Here is a 23,874-nt window from a genome sequence, read left to right as displayed (position 1 = left end):
GCTCAGGAATTGGTGTAGGAAGGAAAGGTTTGGGTTCCTGGAGAACTGGGCCGACTTCTCAGTTGGCTACAGGTTCTACTCTAGGGACGGGCTGCACCTCAATGGGGAGGGTGCAGCTGTGCTGGGGGAGAAAATGGCTGGAAGGTTGGAGGAGTGTTTAAACTAGGGACGGGGGGAGGGTATTCCTTTTATAGGAGGGGAAGAAAGTGCAGATAGAGACCTGGGCACAAATAATGAAATTGGGGGTGGGGGTGGGGGTGGCATGAGGGGTGGGGTTAGAACAGTTAATAATTTAAGAAAGAATAGAGGTACAGAGAGATACATAAAGTGCATGTATACTAATGCCAGAAGCCTCGCCAACAAGATGGAGGAATTGGAGTTAATGTTGTTGGAACATAATTATGACATGGTGGGGATGTCTGAGACATGGCTGGACGAGAGCCATGACTGAGCGGTTAGTTTACAGGGCTATAGTCTGTTCAGAAATGACCGTACAAATAAGCGAGGGGGAGGCGTGTGTTTATATGTAAAATCTTCCTTAAAACCCATCCTGTGTGATAATATATATGAATCTAATGAAAATGTAGAGTCCCTGTGGGTAGAAATAAGGGGAGGGAGAAAAAATAATAAATTACTGATAGGGGTTTGTTATAAGTCTCCAAAAATAATGGAAGCAACAGAGAATATCCTCATAAAGCAAATAGATGAAGCAGCGACTCAAGGAGAAGTCATTATTATGGGGGACTTCAACTACCCTGAAATACATTGGGGAACTGAAACCTGCAGTTCCAGCAAAGGTAATAGGTTTTTGACAACTATGAGAGACAATTACCTTTCACAACTGGTTCAGGACCCAAAAAGAGGGTGGGCACTGCTAGACCTAATATTAACCAACAGGCCAGACCGCAGATCAAATATAAGTGTGGAGGGTCACTTGGGTAATAGTGATCACAAAATAATAAGTTTTCATGTATCCTTTAATAAGATGTGTAGTAGAGGGGTTACAAGGACACTAAACTTCAGGAAGGCAAATTTCCAACGGATGAACGATGATCTTGGTGCAATTAACTGGGACGATATCCTGAGACATAAAAATACACAAAGAAAATGGGAGACGTTTATTAGCATCCTGAATGGGACCTGTGCACAATATATACCGTATGGGAATAAACATGTTAGAAATAGGAGGAGACCACTATGGTTAAATAGAGCTGTATGGGGCGCAATAAGTGGCAAAAATAAAGCATTTAGAGAATTAAAGCAAGTAGGTAGTAGTGAGGCATTAAATAAATACAGAAAATTAAATAAATTCTGTAAAAAGCAAATCAAAATAGCAAAGATTGAGACAGAGACTCATTGCCAGAGAAAGTAAAAATAATCCCAGAATATTCTTTAACTATATACTGTAAATAGTAAGAAGCTAAAAAATGATAGTGTTGGTCCCCTTAAAAATAGTCTGGGTGAAATGGTGGATGAGGATGAGGAAAAAGTCAATATGCTAAATGACTTTTTTCACAGTATTTGCACAAGAAAATCCAATGACGGATAACATGATCAGGGATAAAAATTCTCCATTAAATGTCACCTGCTTAATCCAGCAGGAAGTACGGCAGCATCTAAAAATCACTAAAATTGACAAATCCCCGAGTACTGCAGGAATTAAGCGCAGTCATAGATAGACCATTATTTTTAATCTTTAAAGATTCCATAATAACAGGGTCTGTACCACAGGATCGGCGTATAGCAAATGTGGTGCCAATATTCAAAAAGGTGACAAAAACTGAACTTGGAAATTATAGGCCAGTAAGTTTAACCTCAACTGTGGGTAAAATCCTGGAGGGTTTTCTAAGAGATACTATACTGGAGTATCTGGAGAAGAATAACCTCATGACCCAATATCAACATTGGTTTACAAGGGACCGTTCCTGTCAGACTAATGTGATAAGCTTTTATGAAGAGGTAAGTTTTGGACTGGACCAAGGGAATGCAGTGGATGTGGTGTACATGGACTTTTCAAAAGCTTTTGATACGGTGCTACACAAAAGGTTGATACATAAAATGAGAACAATGGGGATAGGGGAAAATATGTGTAAGTGGGTTAAGAGCTGGCTCAGGGATAGCAAACAAAGGGTGGTTATTAATGGAGTACACTCGGACTGGGTCACGGTTAGCAGTGGGGTACCACAGGGGTCAGTTTTGGGCCCGCTTCTTTTTAACATATTTATTAATGACCTTGCAGGGGGCATAGAGAGTAGAATTTCAATATTTGCAGATGACACTAAACTCTGCAGGGTAATCAATTCAGAGGAGGACAAGTTTATATTACAGGAGGATTTATGTAAACTAGAAGCTTGGGCTGATAAATGGCAAATGAGCTTTAATGGGGATAAATATAAGGTCATGCACTTGGGTAGAACGAACAAGATGTATAATTATGTGCTGAATTGTAAAACACTGGGCAAAACTGTCACTGAAAAAGACCTGGGTGTATGGGTGGACGAGACAAACTCACATTTAGTGGCCAGTGTCAGGCAGCTGCTGCAAAGGCAAATAAAATAATGGGATGCATTAAAAGAGGCATAGATGCTCATGAGGAGAACATAATTTTACCTCTATATAAGTCACTAGTGCGACCACACTTAGAATACTGTGTACAGTTCTGGTCTCCGGTGTATAAGAAAGACATAGCTGAACTGGAGTGGGTGCAGAGAAGAGCGACCAAGGTTATTAGGGAACTGGGGGTCTGCAATACCAAGACAGGTTATTACACTTGGGGTTATTTAGTTTGGAAAATCGAAGGCTTAGGGGTGATCTTATTACAATGTATAAATATATGCGGGGACAATACAAAGACCTTTCTAATGATCTTTTTACTCTTAGACCTGTGACGGGGACAAGGGGGCATCCTCTACGTCTGGAGGAAAGAAGCTTTAAGCATACTCACAGACGTGGATTCTTTACTGTAAGATCAGTGAGACTATGGAACTCTCTGCCATATGATGTTGTAATGAGTGATTCCCTAATAAAATTTAAGAAGGGACTGGATGCCTTTCTTGAAAAGTATAATATTACAGGGTATATACACTAGTTTCCTTAATATTGCGTTGATCCAGGGAGCTAGTCTGATTGCCATATATGGAGTTGGGAAGGAATTTTTTTCCCCCATGTGAAGCTTACTGTTTGCCACATGGGTTTTTTTTTGCCTTCCTCTGGATCAACATGTTAGGGCAAGTTAGGATAGGATATGGGTTGAACTAGATGGACTTAAAGTCTTCCATCAACCTTAATAACTATGTTACTATGTATACTAAGATATCAAAGACTGCACAGGAGTCAACAGTGTGATGCAGCAGCAAAAAAGGCAAGCACAGTTCTAGGATATACAGTGCCTTGCGAAAGTATTTGGCTCCCTGGAACTTTTCAACCTTTTCCCACATATCAAGTGTTAAGCATAAATATACCAAATGTAAATTTTTGGTGAAGAATCAACAACAAGGGGAACACAATTGTGAAGTTGAACGAAGAAATTTATTGGTTATGTTAAATTTTTGTTGGAAGTCAAAAACTGAAAAGTGAGGTGTGCAATATTATTCTGCCCCTTTACTTTCAGTGCAGTAAACTTTACTCCAGAAGTTTATTGTGGATCTCTGAATGATCCAATGTTGTCCTAAATGACTAATGATGATAAATATAATCCACCTGTGTGTAATCAAGTCTCCGTATAAATGCACCTGCTCTGTGATAGTCTCAGGGTTCTGTTTGAAGTACAGATAGCATCATGAAAACAAGGAACACAACAGGCAGGTCCGTGATACTGTTGTGAAGAAGTTTAAAGCTGGATTTGGATGCAAAATGATTTCTAAAACTTTAAACATCCCAAGGAGCACTGTGCAAGCGATCATATTGAAATGGAAGGAGTATCATACCACTGCAAATCTAACAAGACCCGGCCGTCCCGCTAAACTTTCATCTCAAATAAGGAGAAGACTGATCAGAGATGCAGCCAAGAGGCCCATGATCACTTTGGATGAACTGCAGAGATCTACAGCTGAGGTGGGACAGTCTGTTCATAGGACAACAATCATTCGTACACTGCACAAATCTGGCCTTTATGGAAGAGTGGAAAGAAAAATGCCATTTCTCAAAGATATCCATAAAAGGTGTCGTTTAAAGTTTGCAACAAGCCACGTGGGAGACACACCAAACATGTGGAAGAAGGTGCTCTGGTCAGATGAAACCAAAATTGAACTTTTTGGCAACAATGCCAAGCAATATGTTTGGCATAAAGCCAACACAGCTCATCGCCCTGAACACACCATCCCCACTGTCAAACATGGTGGTGGCAGCATCATGGTTTGGGCCTTCTTTTTTTCAGCAGGGACAGGGAAGATGGTTAAAATTGATGGGAAGATGGATGGAGCCAAATACAGGACCATTCTTGAAGAAAACCTGTTAGAGTCTGCAAAAGACCCGAGACTGGGATGGAGATTTGTCTTCCAACAAGACAATGATCCCAAACATAAAGCAAAATCTACAATGGAATGGTTCAGAAATAAATGTATCCAGGTGTTAGAATGGCCAAGTCAAAGTCCAGACCTGAATCCAATCGAAAATCTGTGGAAAGAGCTGAAAACTGCTGTTCACAAATGATCTCCATCAAACCTCACTAAGCTCGAGCTGTTTGCCAAGGAAGAATGGGCAAGAATTTCAGTCTCTCGATGTACAAAACTGATAGAGACATACCCCAAGCGACTAGCAGCTGTAATCGCAGCAAAAGGTGGCGCAACAAAGTATTAAGTTAAAGGGGCCGAATAATATTGCACGCTGCACTTTTCAGTTTTTGACTTTCCACAAAAATTTAAAATAACCAATAAATTTCATTCAACTTCACAATTGTGTCCCACTTGTTGATTCTTCACCCAAAATTTACATTTGGTATCTTTATGTTTGAAGCATGATATGTGGGAAAAGGTTGAAAAGTTCCAGGGAGCCGAATACTTTCACAACACACTCTATTAAAAGAATCATAGAGTCTGGATGATCTGAAATAATTATCCCTCTATACTCCTCCTTGGTCAGATCTCATCTGGAATACTGTATTCAATTCTGGGCACCACATTTTAAAACAGATTTAAAAAAACTGGAGAAAGATCAGAGAATGGGCTACCAGGATGGTGAGCAGACTGCAAAGTATGTCCTACGAGGAACGGTTAACCGGTTCCCGACCTGTGCTACAGCGTATGCGTCGTGAAAGTCGGTGCCAATCCGACCCATGACGCATACCCTGTGTCATGAATTCAAAGCCCCCCTGCGGGTCAGGTGACTGGGGTCAATGAAAAGTCACCTGACCCGCAGATACAGGGGGCTTTGTAATTCACCACAGGGGGCGTCGCTTCGCCCCCACGTGGCTACGATCGCTCTGATTGGCTGTTAAAAGTGAAACAGCCAATCAGAGCAATAGTAATATTTCATCAATGAAAATTGATAAAATATTACAATCCAGCCATGGCCGATGCTGCAGTAGCATCGGAAATGGCTGGAGACACCGATCCGCCCCCCCCCATCGGCGATCGCCCCCCCGCCACTGAATGACAGCGGCGATCTGCCGCCGCTGTCATCATCTGCCCCCCTCCCATTCCCTCCGCTCCCCGCCAGCTTCCGATAACCCCCTCACCCACTCTCACCGCCCCCGGCACTTTTTAAGTCCCCCCGTCACTCCCGGTGTCCGGCGGGTCTGGTTCATTGGCGCCGCCATCTTGGAAAATGGCGGGCGCATGCGCAGTGCGCCCGCCCGAACCTGCCGGCTGCAGATTCCATTATTTCATTTTGATCACTCTCACAGTGATCAAAATGAAATAAAAAGTAAATGAACCCTCCGATTATCACCCCCATAGGTAGGCATAACTAATAAAATAAAGAAAATATTTTTATTTTTATTTTTCCATTAGGGTTAGGGTTAGGGTTGGAAAGAGGGTTAGGTTTGGAAAGAGGGTTAGGGTTGGAATTAGGATTAGGGTTGGAATTAGGGTTAGGGTTGGAATAAGGGTTAGAATTAGGGTTAGGGTTGGAATTAGGGTTAGGGTTAGAATTAGGGTTAGGCTTGTGGTTAGTGTTATGGTTAGTGTTGGGGTTAGGGGTGTGTTGGGGTTAGGGTTATGGATAGGGTTGGGATTAGGGTTAGGGATGTGTTGGGGTTAGGGTTGTGGTTAGGGGTGTGTTGGGGTTAGGGTTGGAGTTAGAACTGAGGGGTTTCCACTGTTTAGGCACATCAGGGGGTCTCCAAACGCGATATGGTGCAACCATTGGTTCCAGCCAATTTTGCGTTCAAAAAGACAAACGGTGCTCCCTCCCTTCCAATCCCCGACGTGTGCCCAAACAGTGGTTTACCCCCACATATGGGGTATCAGCGTACTCAGGAAATATTGCACAACAACTTTTGGGGACTAATTTCTCCTGTTACCCTTGGGAAAATAAAAAATTGGGGGCTAAAAAATTATTTTTGTGGAAAAAAAATGTTTTTTTTCATTTTCACATCTCTGCATTATAAACTTCTGTGAATCACTTGGGGGTTGAAAGTGCTCACCATACATCTACATAAGTTCCTTGGAAGGTCTAGTTTCCAAAATGGGGTCACTTGTGGGGGGTTTCCACTGTTTAGGCACATCAGGGGCTCTACAAACGTAATGACGACCGCAGACTATTCCATCAAAGTCTGCATTTCAAAACGTCACTACTTCCATTCCGAGCCCTGACGTGTGCCCAAACAATGGTCCCTCCCCACATATTGGGTACCAGCGTACTCGGGACAAACTGGACAACAACTTTTGGGGTCCAATTTCTCCTGTTACCATTGTGAAAATAAAAAATTGCGGGCTAAAAAATCATTTTTTGAGGAAAAAAAAGATTTTTTATTTTCACGGTTCTGCGTTATAAACTTCTGTGAAGCACTTGGGGGTTCAAAGTGCTCACCACACATCTAGATAAGTTCCTTGGGTGGTCTATTTTCCAAAATGGGGTTACTTGTGGGGGGGTTTCCACTGTTTAGGCACATCAGAGGCTCTGCAAACGTAACATGATGCCCGCAGACCATTCGATCAAGTCGGTATTTCAAAACGTCACTACTTCCCTTCCGAGCCCCGAAGTGTGCCCAAACAGTGGTCCCTTCCCACATATGGGGTATCAGTGTACTCAGGACAAACTGGACAACAACTTTTGGGGTCCAATTTCTCCTGTTACCCTTGTGAAAATAAAAAATTGCGAGCTAAAAATTCATTTTTTGAGGAAAAAAAAAGATTTTTTTATTTTCATGGCTCTGCGTTACAATCTTCTGTGAAGCACTTCAGGGTTCAAGGTGCTCACCACACATCTAGGCAAGTTCCTTATGGGGTCTAGTTTCCAAAATGGGGTCACTTGTGGGGGGTTTCCACAGTTTAGGTACATCAAGGGCTCTGCAAATGTAACATGATGCCCGCAGACCATTCCATCAAAGTCTGCATACCAAAACGTCACTACTTCCCTTCCGAGCCCTGACGTGTGCCCATACAGTGTTCATCCCCCACATATGGGGTATCAGCATACCCAGGACAAACTGGACAACAACTTTTGGTGTCCATTTTATCCTGTTACCCTTGTGAAATAAAAATTGCGTGCTAAAAATCATTTTTTTTAGGGAAAAAAATGATTTTTTATTTTCACGGTTCTGCGTTATAAACTTCTGTGAAGCACTTGGGGGTTCAAAGTGCTCACCACACATCTAGATAAGTTCCTTGGGTGGTCTATTTTCCAAAATGGGGTTACTTGTAGGGGGGTTTCCACTGTTTAGGCACATCAGAGGCTCTGCAAACGTAACATGATGCCCGCAGACCATTCGATCAAGTCGGTATTTCAAAACGTCACTACTTCCCTTCCGAGCCCCGACGTGTGCCCAAACAGTGGTCCCTTCCCACATATGGGGTATCAGTGTACTCAGGACAAACTGGACAACAACTTTTGGGGTCCAATTTCTCCTGTTACCCTTGTGAAAATAAAAAATTGCGAGCTAAAAATTCATTTTTTGAGGAAAAAAAAAGATTTTTTTATTTTCATGGCTCTGCGTTACAATCTTCTGTGAAGCACTTCAGGGTTCAAGGTGCTCACCACACATCTAGGCAAGTTCCTTATGGGGTCTAGTTTCCAAAATGGGGTCACTTGTGGGGGGTTTCCACAGTTTAGGTACATCAAGGGCTCTGCAAATGTAACATGATGCCCGCAGACCATTCCATCAAAGTCTGCATACCAAAACGTCACTACTTCCCTTCCGAGCCCTGACGTGTGCCCATACAGTGTTCATCCCCCACATATGGGGTATCAGCATACCCAGGACAAACTGGACAACAACTTTTGGTGTCCATTTTATCCTGTTACCCTTGTGAAATAAAAATTGCGTGCTAAAAATCATTTTTTTTTAGGGAAAAAAATGATTTTTTATTTTCACGGCTCTGCGTTATAAACTTCTGTGAAGCACTTGGTGGTTCAAGGTGCTCACCACACATCTAGATAAGTTCCTTGGGGGGTCTAGTTTCCAAAATGGGGTCACTTGTGGGGGGTTTCTACTGTTTAGGCACACAGGGGCTCAGCAAATGTAACATGACGCCCGCAGACCATTCCATCAAAGTCAGCATTTCAAAATGTCACTACTTCCCTGCTGAGCCCCAACGTGTGCCCAAACAGTGGTTCCCCCCCACATATGGGGTACCAGCGTACTCAGGACAAACTGGACAACAACTTTTGGGGTCCAATTTATCCTAGTACCCTTGTGAAAATAAAAAATTGCCAACTAAAAAAATTTTTTTTAGGAAAAAAAAAAGATTTTTTATTTTCACTGCTCTGCATTATAAACTTCTGTGAATCACCTGGGGGTTCAAAGTGCTCACTATGCATCTAGATAAGTTCCTTAGGGGGTCTAGTTTCCAAAATGGGGTCATTTGTGGGGGAGCTCCAAAGTTCAAGCACACAGGGGCTCTCCAAACACGACATGGTGTCCGCTAACGATTGGAGCTAATTTTCATTTCAAAAAGTCAAATGGCGCTCATTTCCTTCTGCGCCCTGCCGTGCGCCCAAACAGTGCCCCCCCCCACATATGGGGTACCAGCATACTTAGGACAATCTGGACAACAACTTTTGTGGTCCAATTTCTCCTGTTACCCTTGTGAAAATAAAAAATAGCATGCTAAAAAATCATTTTTGAGGAAAAATAAATGATTTTTTATTTTCACTACTCTATGTTATAAACTTTTGTGAAGCACTTGGGGGTTTAAAGTGCTCACTACACATCTAGATAAGTTCCTTAAGGGGTCTAGTTTCCAAAATGGTGTCACTTGTGGGAGAGCTCCAATGTTTAGGCACACAGGGGCTCTCCAAACGCGACATGGTGTCCGATAACGATTGGAGCTAAATTTCCATTCAAAAAGTCAAATGGCGCTCCTTCCCTTCCGGGCCCTGCCGCACACCCAAACAGTGGTTTATGACCACATATGAGGTATCGGTGTACTCAGGAGAAATTGCCCAAGAAATTTTAGGATCCATTTCTTCCTGTTGCCCATGTGAAAATGAAAAAACTGAGGCTAAAAGATAATTTTTGAGAAAAAAAAGTACTTTTTTTTTACGGATCAATTTGAGAAGCACCTGGGGGTTCAAAATGATCACTATGCATCTAGATAAGTTCCTTGGGGGGTCTAGTTTCCAAAATGGGGTCACTTGTGGGGGAGCTCCAGTGTTTAGGCACACAGCGACTCTCCAAACGCGACATGGCAAGCGCTAAATATTCCAGCATATTTTCCATTCAAAAAGTCAAATGGCGCTCCTTCCCTTCTGAGCCCTGCCGTGCGCCCAAACAGTGGTTTATGACCACATATGAGGTATCGGTGTACTCAGGGAAATTGCCCAACAAATTTTAGGATCCATTTTATCCTGTTGCCCATGTGAAAATGAAAAAATTGATGCTGAAAGAAAATTTGTGTTGGAAAAATTAAAATGTCCATTTTTTCCTTCCACATTGCTTTAGCTGCTGTGAAACACCTGAAGGGTTAATAATCTTCTTGAATGTGGTTTTGAGTAGCTTGAGGGGTTCAGTTTTTAGAATGGTGTCACTTTTGGGTATTTTCTGCCATATAGACCCCTCAAAGTGACTTCAAATGTGAGGTGGTCCCTAAAAAAAATGGTTTTGTAAATTTTGTTGTAAAAATGAGAAATCACTGGTCAACTTTTAACCCTTATAACTTCCTAACAAAAAAATATTTTGCTTCCAAAATTGTGCTGATGTAAAGTAGACATGTGGGAAATGTTATTTAGTAACTATTTTGTGTCACATAACTCTCTAGTTTAACAGAATAAAAATTCAAAATTTGAAAATTGTGAAATTTGCAAAATTTTTGCCAAATTTCTGATTTTTTCACAAATAAACGCAAAAATTATCGACCTAAATTTACCACTAACATGAAGCCCAATATGTCACGAAAAAACAATCTCAGAATCGCTAGGATGCGTTGAAGCGTTCCAGAGTTATTACCTCATAAAGGGACACTGGTCAGAATTGCAAAAAATGGCCAGGTCATTAAGGTCAAAATAGGCTGGGTCATGAAGGGGTTAAAGGATCTTGGAATGTTTAGCTTGCAAAAAAGAAGGCTAAGAGGATACTTAATAGCTGTCTACAAATATCTGAAAGGATGTCAGTGTAGGGGGATCACCTTATTCTCATTTGCACATGGAAACACGAGAAGCATTGGAATGAATCTGAAAGGGAAAAGATACAGATTAGATATTAAAATAAACTTTTTGATAGTGAGGGTGATCAATGAGAGGAACAAGCTGCTACGAGAGGTGGAGAGTTCTCCTTCAATGGAAGTCTTCAAACACAGGCTGGACAGACATCTGTCTGAGACAGTGAACCCTGCATTGAGCAGGGGGTTGGACACGATAATCCTGGTGGTCCCTTCCAACTCTAATATTCTATGATTTGCAGCAAAGATGTCCAACAAAAAATGAGGTTACTTTGTCACATCACCTAGCCTCTCACAATTAGATCAAATTGTGCACTAAGTACCTTAATTAGAAGTATAATCGATACAGCAGAAACGCGGCTCAAAATTTGTATGCTTATTGCTCACATATAAGTTAGCGTGCTCAGAGTGCAGTTGTATTTATTTGCTTGAATACTATTCTAGTGCAATCACAACAATCTGCATCTGCACATTAATTGGATTTTGCCAAGAGAACAATTAGTGACGCGTGAAAGTGCTGGGATAAGGTGTTATCTGAGCATGCTCGGGTGCTAACTGAGTGTCTTCGGTGTGCTCAAAAAATATATTCGAGTCCCCGCGGCTGCATGCTGCATAACACCTTAAGTGAGCATGTTATCCCATAACTAGCAGTGAGGCTCTGGAATTCTCTTCCTGAGGAAGTGATGATGGCCAACTCACTGAATGAATTTAAGAAAGGAATGGATGCTTTTCTTGTGAGTAACAGTATAGAAGGTTATGAATAACATTATATTATAGGTAGATGGTTGACCCAGCTTAGGGGAAGGAATTTTTTTCCCTATGGAGAAAATTGGCTTCTACTCTGTGGGTTTTTTGCCTTCTCCAGGATCAACAGTTCAGAACAGCTGCACTAAAAATAGGCTGAACTAGATGGACATAATTCAAAATTGTTACTATGTTAGTTCTGCACAATTGTGTTTTTTATAGTGTACATTTGGGGGGCAAGGGACTGTCTCATATTTAGCTGAACAGTCCCCATCTGTCCCAAGCGGGTTTAATTAATCCTACCTAGCCTATAAAACTGGAGATTTAGGCACAAAAAAGGTAAGTCTGAATAGTAGTTTCCCATCTAAAAAAGAGGTTGCCTTGTCATTGGTAGATGGGATCATAAAATTTGACCAAACTGTGCACTAAGAGCCTCAATTTTATAAGTATATTCTATACATCTGTAACGCGATTTAAAAATCATATATTTAATTTAGTGTGCAGTTGTATTTGCTTGTATACTATTTTAGTGCATTACCAGCTACCTGCACTTGCACATTTATGTTGCTAGGAGGAGCGTCTCAATTTATTTTTTTGTAGATTGATATACTGAATATAGATATGTATATTAGAAAGATAATACATGGATACAGAGAAAAGATATATATAAATATTTTCATTTCATTTGGATTTTTTCACTGTATAACTACATCGAGTCCTAGTAGATCCTAAACTGAATGGTGGCATGAAGTCTCCTTACAGTCCCGTGTTGAGGAGCTATAGGCACTCCCTATTATGACACTTTTTGTTGCTTATTTATGAGGTTTTTACTTATAGACGTGGTCCATCTAGGGGAGAATACCTCAGCTACATTGCATACCATGCCAGAAAGAAGCTGATATAATGTATCAGCCAATATTTCACAAGCATCATTTTTAGTGAAATAACATTATCTTGCCCAATAAGAATATACGGAGCCAACATATTTCACAGCACTTTATAATCGCGAAGGTAAATGACAAGTAATCACTGCAAGCAAAAATGCAAAAGGAAAAAATGTCTCAGTCAATGAGCTTACAGTTTTAGATACAATAGCTAGCAGAAGTGCTGGCTCTTTATGCCTACGTTCACCATTGATGCACTGCTTTGTGGTGTTTCTGTTGTTATGGAGCAATTGCTGCTAATTTGATTCTTTTAATGAAGCAACATGAGAATACAACTTAGGTAAAAATTGTAGAACAGCTTTTTGAGCTTCCACTGCTTTCCCACTCATCTGCCCTATGAAGCTTAGACAACCTTTCTATGAATTACAAATAATGCTTTATTGGTTCATTAACATGCAGATATATCGCTGACAAGTCATTCCCAATGGATCTATACAACGTATTACAGTTCATCTACAGTCATAAGAGACATTTTCGATTCAATTGCTTATGTTATATCTTGACCAACTTAGTTCTATTAGATATTTGCACAGCATGACCATTCATTATCATAAATAAGTGAACCCTCCCTATGGAGATTTGTCACAGGTAACCTTGTATTAGGTCAAATGGATTCTGACTTTGGCCTCTTTGGAGCTGATTTACTATTAAAGGGGTTTTCCATTACTTAGATATTGATAACTTATCCTAATATCAGATAACTGGGGGGCCGATAACTAACACTTTAATAGAAGCGGAGTTGCAGATCCCGTGATTGACCACTGTGCAGGATAAGGATTTGTACAGTTCAAGCTCTTTACATCTGGCCACCACTGAGCAGCAAACAGATGAACAATGGGAGTGCCAAATATCAGACTCCCACCGATCTCATATTGATGACCTATCCTAAGAATCGATCATCGATATCTAAGTAGGGGTCAAACAAAGGTTGCAACCAAATTTTGGCACACATCATTATATACAAATTTAATGAGCCAAACAAAAAAAAGAAAATTCACCTTGGCACAAGAGAGCTAATTTGCACACATTTAATACTGACATGTGCAAGTTTTTAGGTAGAGAGTGGAAAACACAGCACTGTGATACATTTGGCCCATACTACTGACTGCCTCATCTGCATTCATGCTAGTTTCTGCTGTTTAAACATTATACAGCATTAATAAATCTGCCACATTGAATCTGGTGGTGGCAGGGTCTGGGGCTACATGAGTGCTGCTGGTTTTGGGGGCTACATGTCATTGATGTTATCATGAATTCACAGATGTAGTGCTCTATACAGAAAAATAAGATGCTATCATCACTACATGCCCTTAGTAACATAGCAACATAGTTATTAAGGTTGAAGGAAGACTTTAAGTCCATCTAGTTCAACCCATATCCTATCCTAACATGTTGATCCAGAGGAAGGCAAAAAAAAAACCCATGTCGCAAACAGTAAGCTTGACATTGGGGAAAAAAATTCCTTCCCGACTCTACATTCGGCAATCAGACTAGCTCCCTGGATCAACGCAATATCAAGGAAACTAGTGTATATACCCTGTAATATTATACTTTTCAAGAAAGGCATCCAGTCCCTTCTTAAATTTTAATAGGGAATCCCTCATTACAACATCATATGGCAGAGAGTTCCATAGTCTCACTGCTCTTACAGTAAAGAATCCGCGTCTGTGAGTATGCTTAAACCTTCTTTCCTCCAGACGTAGAGGATGCCCCCTTGTCCCCGTCACAGGTCTAAGAGTAAAAAGATCATTAGAAAGGTCTTTATACAGTCCCCGCATATATTTATACATTGTAATAAGATCACCCCTAAGCCTTCGATTTTCCAAACTAAATAACCCCAAGTGTAATAACCTGTCTTGGCATTGCAGACCCCCCAGTTCTCTAATAACCTTGGTCGCTCTTCTCTGCACCCACTCCAGCTCAGCTTTCTTATACACCGGAGACCAGAACTGTACACAGTATTCTAAGTGTGGTCACACTAGTGACTTATATAGAGGTAAAATTATGTTCTCCTCATGAGCATCTATGCCTCTTTTAATGCATCCCATTATTTTATTTGCCTTTGCAGCAGCTGCCTGACACTGACCACTAAATGTGAGTTTGTCGTCCACCCATACACCCAGGTCTTTTTCAGTGACAGTTTTGCCCAGTGTTTTACAATTCAGCACATAATTATACATCTTGTTCGTTCTACCCAAGTGCATGACTTTACATTTATCCCCATTAAAGCTCATTTGCCATTTATCAGCCCAAGCTTCTAGTTTACATAAATCCCCTATAATATGAAATTGTCCTCCTCTGTATTGATTACCCTGCAGAGTTTAGTGTCATCTGCAAATATTGAAATTCTACTCTCTATGCCCCCTACAAGGTCATTAATAAATATGTTAAAAAGAAGCGGGCCCAAAACTGACCCCTGTGGTACCCCACTGCTAACCGTGACCCAGTCCGAGTGTGCTCCATTAATAACCACCCTTTATTTCCTGCTCTTAACCCACCTACACATATTTTCCCCTATCCCCATTGTTCTCATTTTATGCATCAACCTTTTGTGTAGCACCGTATCAAAAGCTTTTGAAAAGTCCATGTACACCACGTCCACTGCGTTCCCTTGGTCCAGTCCGGAACTTACCTCTTCATAAAAGCTTATCAGATTAGTCTGACAGGAACGGTCCCTTGTAAACCCATGTTGATATTGGGTCATGAGTAGAGTTGAGCGACTTTTGGTTTTTTAGGGTCGAGTTTCGTTTCGTGAAACCCGACTTTTCCAAAAGTCGGGTCGAGCAAGATCGGCCGATTATAGGGAAAAGTCGGGGTCATCCCGAAACACGAAACCCAATGTAAGTCAATGGGGAATAAAAGTCGGCAGTGAGAGGAGGACAGGAAACACACCTACAGTGCCCATTTGAATGCCAAAAGCATCAATTCTTCTTACTTAAGCTTGTCAACCTTAATTAACTTCATAATACAAGTTACGCACTGAAAAATGGGGGTTATTTGGCTAAAGTTGTGGGGGGGTAGGGCTGGCTTCAGGTTTTCATGTGCCCTGGGCGAAAGAGCGCCCCTTTAACACATACCACAACTCATCATGCTCCGATACGGCAGAGAAATAGCGGTATAGTACAATGACAAATACTTCACTTTTTACATCTCATGACGAGGCCCATCTATTTCTCCATACAGAATCATTGGTCCCATATAATGTTTGAAACAGTATATGATGAGCTCCACATAATGCTACAGTATATGTTGGTCCCCATGGATGAAGCTCCACTGTCTTATGGGCCCAAATAATCCATACCGTCATCCACATTTTGGGTTGACAGACGGGTCCTTTTTTCTGTCAGGATTGATCCAGCTGCACTGAAGACTCTTTCCGATAGCACACTTGCAGCTGGGCAAGCGAGCTCCTGTAAGGCATATTGTGCCAATTCAGGCCAGGTGTCCAGTTTAGCGGCCCAATAGTCAAAGGGGAATGACCTGTGTGGGAGAACATCGATATGGGAGGAAAAGTAGTTTGTAACCATAGTTGACAACTGCTGTCTCCTGTCACTTTCCATCGATGCAGTATTACCAGTTGTGTGAGCGGTACTTGAAAAATCAGTCCACAACATTGTCATGAAACCCCTGTCTCCAATGCCACTTCTGCTGTGTGCACCATGAACACCTCTGCCAAGCTGCCCCCGGCCCGTACGGCTCGTGTGAGAACCATCACTGCTGCTGTGTGCTGGGAATGCCTCAAGCAACCGATTTACCAGAGTTGCTTGTTTATTAGCCAATATTAGGTCAAGGTTCTCCTGTGGCATGATGTTTTGTAATTTGCCTTTATAGCGTGGATCCAGGATGCTGGCCAACCAGTAGTCGTCATCGTTCATCATTTTGGCAATGCGGGGGTCCCTTTTTAGGATCTGCAAGGCATAATCTGACATGTGGGCCAATGTTCCCGGTGTCAATGATGCACTGCGAGTGCTGGTTGGAGGAGCACTTTCTGGCAAATCCACATCCCTCCAGTCATGCACAAACCCTGTACCAGACCTTGCCACGCCAACATTTTCACTTGCCCCACGAGATGCATCCTCCTCCCCTAAGTAATCATCCCCATCATCATCCTCCTCCTCCTCTTCTTCCTCCACCTCGTCCAGGAGAGGTCCCTGAGCAGACAATGGCTGAATGTCATCAAGGATTCCCTCCTCGTCAACATTGGCTGCAGACGCCTGCTCCTTAAGGTGCGTCAAAGTTTGCATGAGCAGACGCATAAGTGGGATGCTCATGCTTAGGATGGCGTCGTCTGCGCTTACCAGCCGTGTGCATTCCTCAAAACCCTGAAGGACTTTACAGAGGTCTTTCAGCTTCGACCACTGCACACCTGTCAACTCCATGTCTGCTCTCAAATTGCCTGGCCATGTATCCTCCCACAAATGCATTATGGCCTGCCTCTGCTCGCACAGCCGCTCCACCATGTGCAGGGTGGAGTTCCACCTTGTTGCAATGTCGATAATGAGGCGGTGGTTGGGAAGGTGGAGCAATCGCTGCAGCTTCTGCATACGAACGGAGTGTACAGGCGACCGGCGGATGTGCGCGCACAGTCTTCGCACCTTCTGGAGCAGGGCTGTTAACTCCGGATAATTTTTGAGGAAGCACTGCACCACCAGGTTCAAGGTGTGAGCCAAGCAAGGTATGTGGCTGAGTTTTGAAAGGGCTATGGCTGCCACAAAATTACGGCCGTTATCACTAACTACCTTGCCTGCCTCAAGATGTACACTGCCCAGCCATGACTCAGTTTGTCGCTTCAAGTACTCGGCCAGCACCTCGGCGGTGTGTCTGTCGCCCAAGCACATCATCTGCAACACAGCCTGCTGATGCTTTCCACTAGCTGCTCGATAGGGGGACACCTCGTGTGCAACAGTGGCAGCTGGAGTGCTCGTATGACTGCGCTCTGTGGATGAGCTTTCGCTTCTGGAGGAGGAGGAGGAGGAGGAGGGTCGAACGCCTACAGCCAACTGTTTCCTATACCGTGGGCTAGGCAGCACTGTCCCACCACCGCTGTCCCCTGTGGACCCTGCATCCACCACATTAACCCAGTGCGCAATGATGGACATGTAACGGCCCTGGCCATGCCAACTGGACCATGCATCAGTTGTGAGGTACACCTTTCCACTCACTGACTGCTTGAGTGCATGGACAATGCGGTCTTTCACATGATGGTGGAGGGCTAGGATGGCTTTGCGAGAGAAGAAGTGGCGACTGGGTAGGTCATAGCGTGGTACTGCATAGGCCATGAGTTCGCGGAAAGCTGCGCTTTCCACCAACCGATAGGGTATCATCTCAAACGAGATTAGTTTGGCAATGTGGGCGTCCAAAGCCAGTGTACGCGGATGAGAGACTGAGTACTTTCTTGACCTACTCATAGTGTCTGGGAGGGTGAGCTGGACTTGAGAGCTGCATATGGTGGAAGTAGCGGTGGACAGGGCGGACTGAGAGAGGGTTGGTGATGGTGATGGAGTTGGTGTTCTTTCTGATGGCCTAGATTCAGTATTTCGTTGATATAACAGTGGGATTCCCTGACTGCTGTGGCCTTGCAACAACACCTCAACATTTGCTGCTGTGCTAACCGGTGGGCTTACAGTGGGGGAAACAATGTAGCGTTGCTGACTACCTTCTTTGTGATCAGTTGCACATGTGGCACTTGAGGTTTGGTGTTGTGTCCACGCTTGCAAGTGCATGGTGGTTAAATGTCTAAGCATGCAACTGGTATTCAAATTTTTCAGATTTTTCCCTCGGCTAAAGGTCTTTGCGCACTTCTTACAGATAACCTTGGCCTGATCATGAGGATTTTGTTTAAAAAAGTGCCACACTGCACTCTTCCTACTTTGGCAGACATTTTGCGGCCTAGCACGCTGTGATCTTTTGACCCTCTGGACAAGCTGTCCAGCAACTCTTTTGATTTTTGGAACCTGTCTTTGGAGTGCTCCGGGCCTGCCAGATAACAGCTGTTGCGATGTCGATGTCTGCTGTGGATGCTCCTCATCTGAGCTATTGGAAGCAGCACCCTCTTCCCCAATGGATGCCAATCTGGGTCAACAACTGGGTCATCCATCACCTCCTCTTCAATGTCATGTGCACCTTCCTCTGTGTCACCGTGTATGGTGGTATAGTGTGCGGGAAGGGGCACCTGAGTCTCATCTGGGTCAGAATCTGGCTCTGTACACTGCGAGGACAAAGTAGTGCTCTGAGTGAATGTACCAGCAGAATCATCTATCAGCGGCTGTGCATCAGTGCACTCCATGTCAGATTCATCTTGGCCTGGGTAATTCACCAATTCACTTGATAATCCAGGCATGGTATGTGAAAACAGCTCCATGGTGTAATCAGTAGTATGGCCTGCATCATCCTTCAATCTTGGTTGGGGTGAAGGACACAAGGAAAGGTGTGGTTCATGAACGTGAGCCTCCAATGACGACTCAGTGCTTTTACTTTTTACAACTTCAGAAGAGGAGGCGATAGAGCTGGAGGCTGAGTCAGCAATGTAAGACAAAACTTTTTCCTGATGCTCTGGCTTTAAAAGCAGTTTGCCAACTCCTAGAAAACTAAGCCTTCGAAGCCTTATGGAGCCAGACGATGACGCAGGCTCAACACCTCCTGCATTCGGTCCTATTTTGCTCTTGCCACTACCATCAGATCCACTGCCAACACCATCATTACCAGCTGCCAACCCCCGCCCAATTCCACGGCCTCTTCCACCAGCCTTCCTCATTTTTTGTAGAAATGTAGACAAAATCCAACAAACTATATAGTAATGTAAAACAAGGTACAAGGTGTCTATAGGACAGGGGAGATTTTGAATTTCTGCACACACTTGTGGGCACTGGACACTTATGGATTGTGTGAGGCCCACTGAATATCACAGCGCTATGTCACAGGCTCCATGGCACAGGTGTGAAAAAAGTGACTACAGGATAAGGGAGATTTTGAATTTCTGCACACACTAGTGGACACTGGACACTTTTGGATTGTGTGAGGCCCACTGAATATCACAGCGCTATGTCACAGGCTCGATGGCACAGGTGTGAAAAAAGTGACTACAGGATCACAGAGATTTTGAATTTCTGCACACACTTGTGGACACTGGACACTTATGGATTGTGTGAGGCCCACTGAATATCAGAGCGCTATGTCACAGGCTCGATGGCACAGGTGTGAAAAAAGTGACTACAGGATCACAGAGATTTTGAATTTCTGCACACACTTGTGGACACTGGACACTTATGGATTGTGTGAGGCCCACTGAATATCACAGCGCTATGTCACAGGCTCGATGGCACAGGTGTGAAAAAAGTGACTACAGGATAAGGGAGATTTTGAATTTCTGCACACACTAGTGGACACTGGACACTTTTGGATTGTGTGAGGCCCACTGAATATCAGAGCGCTATGTCACAGGCTCGATGGCACAGGTGTGAAAAAAGTGAATGGGCTAGTGTATCACAAACTACAAGGTGTATGTAGAATTGGGCAGAATAGGAATCTCCCTAGAGTGTAGGTCTGTAAGAACGGAACAAGTCCTCCACTTATCCTTCCATAGTGACACACAGATAGCTTCACTGTGGCCGTGATAACAGCCGTTACACGGTACTGAGAGGAGCGTGCACGTACACGGCTGTCCGGTGTACGTAAAATTGTCAAGCTCCGTGTTTTTTAAGTATACGGACTGACACACGCTGTCGCTCTATAGTTTTGAATGTGATCAAACAGCAAATATAATTAACTGTTTGAAAGCTAGACAAAACTAGTAGGTGCAGGTCTGTAAGAACGGAACATGTCCTCGACTTATTCTCACAGAGTGGCACACAGATAGCTTCACTGTGGCTGTGATAACAGCCGTTACACGGTACTGTGTGAGGAGCGTACACCGCTGTATGGTGTGAAAAAATGCACGCTCAGTACCTCAGCAGGACAAAAAAAAAAATCGGGATTGCTTTTAAAAAAGCAGTTTGCAGAGCAGCTGTCAGGAAGCCTTAGAAGGCAGCCTAACAACCAACACCGCTGATCCACCACAATATAGCCTCCCCTTGCACTGCACACACTGTGACTGGTGTGTTGTACAGGCAAAATCGCTAGCAGCAGAAGCAGTTTTTTTTTCTTCTTCCCTGCCTAACGCTCTCCCTACAGAATCAGCAGCAGCAACCTCTCCCTATGCTAAGATCGGCAGAAGTAAGATGGCGGTCGGCGTGCACGCCCTTTTATAACCCCTGTGACGTCCACCAAAGCAAGCCAATCACTTGCATGCCCTTCTGAAAGATGGTGGTGACCCCTGCCTATGTCATCACGTTGCCCACAGTGTCCATGGATCCTGATTGGCTGAAAAAGAGCGCAAAACAAACTTTTGAAACGCGACTGTGGCGCGTAAGTCGCCGACCTCGTGGCCGACCTCATCCTAGGGTCGGGTTTCGTTTCATGAAACCCGACTTTGCCAAAAGTCGGCGACTTTTGAAATTTTTCGACCCGTTTCGCTCAACTCTAGTCATGAGGTTATTCGTCTCCAGATACTCCAGTATAGTATCTCTTAGAAAACCCTCCAGGATTTTACCCACAGTTGAGGTTAAACTTACTGGCCTATAATTTCCAAGTTCAGTTTTTGTCCCCTTTTTGAATATTGGCACCACATTTGGCATATGCCAGTCCTGTGGTACAGACCCTGTTATTATGGAATCTTTAAAGATTAAAAATAATGGTCTATCTATGACTGTGCTTAATTCCTGCAGTACTCAGGGGTGTGTATCCCATCGGGGCCCGGGGATTTGTCAATATTTGTGATTTTTAGATGCCGCCGTACTTCCTGCTGGGTTAAGCAGGTGACATTTATTGGAGAATTTTTATCCCTGATCATGTTATTAGTCATGGGATTTTCTTGTGTAAATGCTGTTGAAAAAAGTCATTTAACATATTGGATTTTTCCTCATCCTCATCCACCATTTCACCCAGACTATTTTTAAGGGGACCAACACTATCATTTTTTAGCTTCTTACTATTTATGTTGTTAAAGAATATTTTGGGATTATTTTTACTTTCTCTGGCAATGCGTCTCTCTGTCTCAATCTTTGCTATTTTGATTTGCTTTTTACAGAATTTATTTAATTTTCTGCATTTATTTAATGCCTCACTACTACCTACTTGCTTCAATTCTCTAAATGCTTTATTTTTGTCACTTATTGCTCCCCTTACAGCTCTATTTAGCCATAGTGGTTTCCTCCTATTTCTAGCATGTTTATTCCCATATGGTATACAGTTAGGTCCATATATATTTGGACAGAGACAACATTTTTCTAATTTTGGTTCTAGACATTACCACAATGAATTTTAAACAAAACAATTCAGATGCAGATGAAGTTCAGACTTTCAGCTTTCATTTGAGGGTATCCACATTAAAATTGGATGAAGGCTGTTCAAGGATTTCATACATGCGGCAAGATGTGCACTGGATGGCATTGGCAATAGTGGAGCACATCCTAATGGGGATCGCACCAGACAGAAAAGATAAGCAAAAATAACAAAAATAAAATAAAAAGTATTAATTAAATATAACAGTAATTCAGTAATAACTCCCTTGGAAACTCCCTGAATCCAAAGCCTTGGTAGACTATGCATCAATATCTCCTCAGGTTTATGTATTGTGACAAAATCTCTGGTAATGTAATACAGTGGGGGGGAGATGTCAACCTTATCTCCACCTGCACCACTGTGTACTGACAGGATCTGGGTGAGGTCACAATCATGTTGTTAGGAGCGGCGGAAGACACTAAATAAAAAATATAAATAAAGTGCCTTCGCCACTCGGGGTCCACCGTGCGATGGATGGAAAAACCGCTGCTAGAAGAGGCAGACCACTATGGCGGTAATGTGCACAGGGTTAAACTGCACCATCTGTGCACTGGAGCAAGCTCTGTTATATTCACAGAGCTGCAGGCATAAAGCAAACAGAAAACGCTGTGTCTGTTCAAGGTCACAGACCCCAGCGATGCAGACACGGTATGCTTGGTCACATGAGTAGCCTTAGACGACAGGACTACTCCGTCTAGACCTACCGTGAAAATAAGGTGCGTGGCGTCGCAACTGCGAACGCCCGGCAGGACTGCAAGCGCAGAGCGGCGTGAACTGTGCCGCAGAGATGGCACCGCTGTATCGCAAGCGCGATGCAGGTCGCTAGCTGCTGAGGTAAATGGAGCATAAGCGCGCTGGCGCTAGCGCTGCTACTGGCTGAACCTAAACACTCACACAATCGTATTATCAGAGGGAAGGGGTTTCTTAATAAGTCAGTCACCAGTCCTAGCTTCCATCACCATACATACAGCAGCAAGTATGAAAATACTAGCGCATGGCGGAACAGCCATGCGCGCTTTTTATACCAAACGGGACCTTCCGGAAATCTCCAAGGCTCCAGGAGGAGCCAATAGGATTCGACACAGGACCTGAGCACCTGACCTCTGAACTCAAATGGGAGTTGGTCCCATGAGCATGCTCAGTTGAGGGAACAAAGGACTTAGCCTCTGGAGAGAGTTGCCGCAAGGCACTCTCCTCTTCAATCTCCTCTGCAGCAGATGAAGCGCAGGAGACTGCAGAATGTAAGGGTCTAGATTTCATCGTAGGAGAGGAAGAAATCTGACTCCTAACACATGTGGTCAGTTACATGATGGAAAGAGTCACATGGTGTGGGGTTTAACCCTTTAGTGACCACCAATATATCTTTTTACTGATCTCCGTTATAAGAGGCTAGCATCCTCTGACGAGTGACAATACCCTAGCTATCGGCTGTACAATATAGCTGACAACTTGCTGCATCAGCCATGATTAATGTTGGTACCAACTATTGTTGTTTAACTTCTTAAATGCTGTCAATAATGACTACAGTATCTATATGGTTAACAGAGTGTGTTGGCTCCCTCTTTAACCCCATCGGTACCCTGAGATCTTGATTGTGTGGTCCAGATGTTTGCAATGGTAATTCACAGCCAAATAATGGCCTTAAAGTCTGCCGGCTACAGCGGCCTGTTCAGAAGTTATCAGCATTTTGATTGTAAAAATAAATTTCTTCATTCCGGTTATGCCACTTTACATTAATTCCTGAAAAGCACCTGAAGGGTTAATAAACTACCCGACAGCAGTTTTCCGGTGGGTGCTGTTTTTAAAATGATTTCACTTTTGGGGTGTTTCTAATATAGGACCCCCAAAGTCACTTCAAACCGTAATAGGTCCCTAAAAAAATAAGCTTTGTAAATTTCCTCGAAAAAAAGAAAAATTACTTCTACATTTACAAACCTTCTAAAATGCGGAGAAAATAAAACAACATTTTACAAATGGTGCTGATGTAAAGCAGACATGAGGAAAATTTCATTTATTAATGCTTTTCTGTGGTATGACTATCTGGATTAAAG

The sequence above is a fragment of the Dendrobates tinctorius genome, unplaced genomic scaffold (assembly GCF_039654945.1).
Source record: "Dendrobates tinctorius isolate UK_male_01 unplaced genomic scaffold, ASM3965494v1 ptg000070l, whole genome shotgun sequence".
NCBI lineage: Eukaryota > Metazoa > Chordata > Amphibia > Anura > Dendrobatidae > Dendrobates > Dendrobates tinctorius.
Note: the sequence above shows the minus strand (reverse complement) of the source record.